Source organism: Triticum dicoccoides, chromosome 3B, assembly GCF_002162155.2.
Source record: "Triticum dicoccoides isolate Atlit2015 ecotype Zavitan chromosome 3B, WEW_v2.0, whole genome shotgun sequence".
NCBI classification, from domain to species: Eukaryota; Viridiplantae; Streptophyta; class Magnoliopsida; order Poales; family Poaceae; genus Triticum; species Triticum dicoccoides.
The window spans coordinates 805,898,060-805,904,080 of record NC_041385.1 but is presented as its reverse complement, the minus strand read 5'-3'; the positions used below and the strand labels follow the sequence as shown (position 1 = coordinate 805,904,080).

Below are 6,021 nucleotides of genomic sequence, written 5' to 3'. Positions count from 1 at the left end.
GAGGACGGTTTGCAGCCTGTGCAGTTGAGGTGAGGAACGGAGGTGGGGGGAAGGAGCAACAATGGGGAAGATGTTGTGTGCGTTGTGGGAAGCAGCTTGTTGAAAGCCCTGGCTGGCCAGGGGATAAGAGCAGGAGGTAAAAACCCTAGATGCCATCCTCTCATTCGGGCTGCATCCCCACGTCTCGTGTTGCCCTCTCTCCTCCCCATTCCTCTGCTTCCCCCCCTGATTTCTCTTTTCCATTTTTCTCCTTTGTGGTTTGACTAGGCGGTTTATAGGGTCATCCAATTTTTATTTGCAGGTGCTAATCTTGCTGCAAGTTGTTGGCTGGGTCTCTTTCTCCCTAGGGAAGGCATAGTAGACCTCAGGGAAATCAAGGATCTTGCGGTGGCTATAGCGATGCCCCTATCATCTCATCCCTCTTTCTATGTGCTTCTCTCCATGGACAACATCGCCATGGCCAGATTGATGGTTAAAGCCGTAGGTGAAATATATTTCTCTTTATTAGTCATTTGTGACAAGCACACTCTTCCTTGATTCGATTTTCTTCGGGATGTGATTATTTACTGTTTTTCTCTCGATGCAGCATTTTCCCTTGATTAAGTTCAAAAGATGGCGCTCGTTGCCAGCGGGATCTCGAGGAACATGTGACCTCCATGGTGTTCACTGCTAGACGGTGTGGCAAGGAGGGGTACCTTCTGCGGCGATCTTTCTTGGGGAACCCTGGGCAACCGTCATTCAGGTCTCCTACTAAAGCTCCTCCTCGCCACCATGGGTGCACGCCATGTCTTCCACCCTGACATGTAAGTTGCGTTCCACCCATCCCCATCTCTCTCTCTTGTTTATGTTGTCTGATTGAATGATTATGGTGATATCATGATTGTGGAATATTTCTTGCTCTTCTGGGCTTGTGGAAGTGGCCACTTATGGAGGTTGATTGATTTGGTTGGTTCGATAGGATCCCAACCTGAGGAGAATGATGGTTTGGAGATGGCTAGGTAATGTGATAGATTCAGACATCTTATTTGTTGGATGTGTATTTCTTTTTAAATAGGAAGTATGTTCTTGTTTGATTGCTCTACAAGGTCTCAAATAGTCAGCTACCATCATTCTTAAATCAAAGGAAAGATTACTGCACTTGTAGTTATGATACATGCTAATAATGAATTGAAAACATGAAATTGTAACCTGAAGGTTTGAGCGTTGTCACCTAACCTTTTCTGTTTATAATGAACACCAGGGTATAAATCTTCAAGTATCTTTCTTGTTTAAGCTTGTGTTCGATTAGCTTGCAGCCCTTGGTAGCACTAAGACTTCACTGGCATCATTTACAACCCTATTGGCTCTCTTTGCAGCGGCCTGTGGGGCATCGACCAGACTGGCAGCGACCCCGATGGAGGGGAAGGGCTCGACAGGCGCTTCCAGGCAGGAGAGGCTTGGGGGCCTCGTGGATTGGGAAGATGGCGGCCACCCGGGTTTCTTCGATCGATCTGCGATCTGGACAGAGCCACGGCAACGCGGGCGTCGGGTGTAGGCGACTGACCCTCTGCAGCCACGCGTTGACAGGTAGAAGGCATAACACTCCTCCCACCTTTGCTTCTCCCCTCCTCCCCTTCACTTCCCACTCCTTTCCAATCTAGACTGCCCACCTACGTCCGCATCTTTTTTCTCTCGATTTGTACTACTTGATTCTCTGGTTCTCTTATAATCGTATTTTGATTCCTCAACTTTTAGTTACCTGTCGAGACTATAAGAAGAATTTTGAGGAAGAATTTGATCAAGAAGACCAAGGTGAATTATATCTCTCTTGAACACAGTCACGCCTGTTCCTGCGTTTTTGGATTTTTCTGTGTAGTAGAGCACATGCCATGATTTTGTACTCCTCTTCCTTCCGCAACCTTGCCTGCCGAGCGCACTGAGCTGTTTTGCTGTACAAAGAGCCTCTCCTTTTCAATGTGCCATGGTCTCCCTCTCCAGGCTAGCTCCAAACTTCTGCCCCCATCATTCCCATGGTGTCTAAGAATATCATAGGGAAGAGGCTCTGGGAGAGGGGGTTTGGTTTTACTTTTCTGGTTTTGCAACACGATGCGACGAATTTATCTTGCACGTATGAATTTATTCCTTCATTTACCATATGCAAATCTTAATCTTCAATTTGTTTGGTTTCCTATGAGTGGAGATTACTGTGATGCTATGTAAGCGTAAAGTGTAGAGTGAATCAGATATGTGCCAGGCCCACTAATTTAGCTCATTACCTTGCTTCATTGTTGTGTAGATGCAAAACTTGTTTTCCCTTGTGCTGAATTTGCCACTATTTTTCATTTCTTCTCATTATGATCTAATCAAAGTGACTCGACGTATTTAAGGCTCTCGTGCATGTCTGGTTTGGACTTGCCCTTATCTTTTACCAAATCACTAAACTAAACTGTATAAATAAAATAGACCCCCTCCTTTCCAACACCTTATATATTATTAGAGTGAGCAATAACATGTTATCATATTCGGTTTCTTGTGAGCAGCACTTCAGTTTAGATTGTCATATACTCTTTGGTATATAGCATTTTCTGCTTATATCTATTGCCTATTTCGCATAGAGAGATGGTTTGCTTTGGAGAGGAATTAGATAAGGCCCATGAGTCCTAAGTAAGTGTGATAAGCAAGCCCTGCACTTCTATTTACTATTTAGCATCAACTAAATTTTTGATAATGGCATTTCAGAGATAATACAATCAATCCAACTGTTAACTTTGGTGTGCTTTTTGGACGGACTAATATGAAGACGCTGGCTAGCTCGCATTGCCATCATATAGTCTAGAAGCAAGGGCAAGGATTATAGGGAAAATAAAGGTACAATGCTCCCAATATATTTTACCTTCTCAGCGAAGTTTTGGTGCTTGCGCAAGAAAATAACACCATCATTATACCTACTGCTCATTTTTTATCCAGGCAATTAGCCATCAGTAGGAAAAGCCAACTAATTGTACTTTCTCTATTGCAGAGGTGAAATTACTACTACTTTTCGAAAGTTTTTTTATGCATGTTCCCCTTTCTTAATCTTCTATTTTTTCAAATGTACATACCTGTGCTTATAATCATTATTACACTTGGTTCTACTGCAAGAGCATACTTTATCTTTCCATTTCCATCAATCCATCTTGATGTGTGATCGGGTTGTTGTGTGATGCTGTTAGCTATTGATATGGTGTCTGCTTATGTCTGTTCATAAGTACACCCTTTGCCTATTGTTCGGTTGAGACGTATAGCAAGCACAAGAAAAATCTGCTAATGAGTCCTTAGCTAGCTTTTGATATTTTAGTCCTCTGGCCTTGTTCACACATAGCTCCAGAATTAGGGAACTAGAAATAACTGATTCTTGTCCCCAAAAAACAGCTAGGTAATTTTCATAGACCTTCTGACCTTCATTATTATATGCTTTTGCATTTGTTGCATTCGTTCTTTCAGGTCGTTTCATTATTTTTCCATGTTGGCTTTAGGATGCCCAGTGTATTTCAGCTCATAGGTACATGTATTGTGTATGGTTTATTTGTCCTATCTGCCGGTGTCTGAGCATGACAAGCAGCAAAGAGGGAGGGGGGATTTTTCAAGTACAAAGCAAAATGTGCACAAAATAAATGCGGCTCACAATGTCATAGCATAGACTGGAAAAAATATACATTGTATATATATCATAAATACTATTATCCAGTGCTCACGATTTATGTTCACATAGATACATGGTAACAACAACATACCTGGTTTTGTGGATAATGACTACTCCAGTGCCACAACTGTAGAATACACTAGACTGGTCAAAAGTGCTCCATTGCCTCAATTGTAGAATACACCGGACTGGCCAAAAGTTGTCCATAGCCACAACTGTAGAATATATGTCGCAGTTTGACCTTCATACTCTCAATTTGAAGCTTTAGATCATCCTGTTTAGCTAAAAAATATCATAAATTGCACATTCATTTGGGTAAACATGTTGGCTTTCATGTAGTGATATTTTTCTTTGGCAGTGTGCATCGTATGATGCTGAGGCCTAGAGATGAACCCTTCCATCATCTTAAAAGAAAAAAAGTTTGTACCCAATAGAATGAAATACTTTTGCCCAGGGTGAAACAGCTACCTGGGCATGAGAATGCCTAAGGTCTCTTGCAGTTTCTGAAACTGCTGCCTGCAGATCAAAGATATCTCAGAAGCTATCTCCCTGGAAGCTCCTGTAAACTGAATCCCCACTGCTGCTGCTACTGAGCTGCGCTACTGATGTGATTGATTGTGAATTTGTCTTTAGGGTTGTATCAGCATGGTAAGAGATCTCGCTGCCAGCACTGCCTAAAGGGCTAGCTTCAGGATTGACCTATTTATATTTACGACTGTGTGATCACATTGCGATGGCAGAGATGACTGGCGGAATAATACCGTTGATGTTCCATTTCTGTCAGCCCACTCTGCTGTAGACATAATAGTTAGTAACATCTAATACACTTCTTTTGTTTGTATTCAGTTGATAGGTGTAATCAACAATTTTCAGAAAACAAAATCAAATGCAGACTTGAGTATTACCTGAGGGCGCACTGGAAAGGCTTCCAGAGCTAGGAGAAGAAACGGTTGAAGAAGATATGGTCTTGGGTGTTTCACAGGCATCAGGTGTAAGAGTGCACCAATGACAGTTTGCCCTTTGAAACGACGTACGCCGTACAGAAGCTTGGAATGCATTCAGAGATTTTTGTTGAAGTCTTGCTTCCTTTGAGCTTCCTGCAAACAATCAACAATGGTAGCCACACGATTAAGATTGCACAAGGCATTTCTTATCCTATACTATACTGGGTTTTATTCTTTATAAAAATTGTTCAGCCTAAATTTTCTGCAAATTTCCATATTGAACTTGGAACCAAGCAGTTGCAGTGAAACCTTCAGTGTTAGGCCGGTAGCTGGGGAATTAAATGAGAAGACAATGATAATCCTACCAAATGCTTTTCTCACTATATATCACAGTGCTCCAGCTAATCATCCTAAAAGTTTTCCAAGACGTATAGTGGTAACATTAGACACTACCAACATCAAACGTGGTGTAGAACTGAAATTAGTATGACAGAGAGAACTAATAAAGGGGTGAAAGTTTCTTATGACAGTAATATCGTCCGTTTTCGTCCGACCAGTTTCGTAAGTTGTCCTTGGTCGTCTATGTTTCTGCTTGGTAAGTTATGTGGGATAGAATTCGAATTTCTGTTATGGGCCACTAAAAAATTGCCCCATGTGCTAATCTTTTGGACTTGTTTTGTAATTAATAGTCTCACCCTGCTTCTTTACATCAAATCCTAGCAACTTATATATGTGCTAGATATGCAAGAATCAAACAAGCGAGCGAGGCCTGCCGCATAATGCCAACAATCGAAAAACATCTCCTCCGACGAGGAAGACCAGGCTGCTATCAACAACCAGCGAGCGAGGAAGGAACCAAAGAATAGAAATAGCCCGTCGGCTTGTGCAGCGGCGGAGCATCCTGAAGACCCCTGTGACACTAAAAGAGGGGAGGGAAGGGTGGATGGAGGAGGAGCAGAGAATCACCTCCAGGCGAAGGAGTTGGTGTCGCAGGCGACGACCCCCGCCAGGGGAAGTGGTCGCGGCCGCCGTCCCAGTCGACGAGCGTGTTGGCGACGTTGCCGAAGCACGCCTTGACGGACATTAGCGCCTCCCCCGTCTCCTATGCCGCCGCTGCCAACAGCCCAAGCACCGCCGCACGACGACGGCCCTAAAGCGACCGTCCTTGCCTTCTCCCTCCGCCGCCTGCGCACTCCGTACGGGATCGAGAAATCTCCTCTCCGGACCCACCTTGTGTCCGTCAGGGGAAGAAGCATAGCCGTGGTGGTGTGTGTGTGTTTTTTTTTGACGAGTGTGTGGTCTTGTGTCAGCGGGGAGGGGAGAAACCGGGGGAGATGGACACCACCTGCGAGCGAAGAGAAAACTGGTGACGTGTACACGTGGAGCACCAGCACCGACGAGCAAAGCGGCTGTTTT

At 43.9% G+C, this 6,021-nt stretch overlaps 1 long non-coding RNA gene across 1 annotated transcript; it reads left to right on the top strand.

Moving 5' to 3' along the window:
* The first annotated feature begins 1,424 nt into the window (after window positions 1-1,424).
* LOC119282364 lies at window positions 1,425-2,745 on the top strand. Its single transcript, XR_005138720.1, has 4 exons — window positions 1,425-1,566; window positions 1,735-1,791; window positions 2,595-2,643; window positions 2,719-2,745. It is a non-coding gene; the product is annotated as an uncharacterized LOC119282364 (long non-coding RNA).
* Window positions 2,746-6,021: the final 3,276 nt, after the last annotated feature.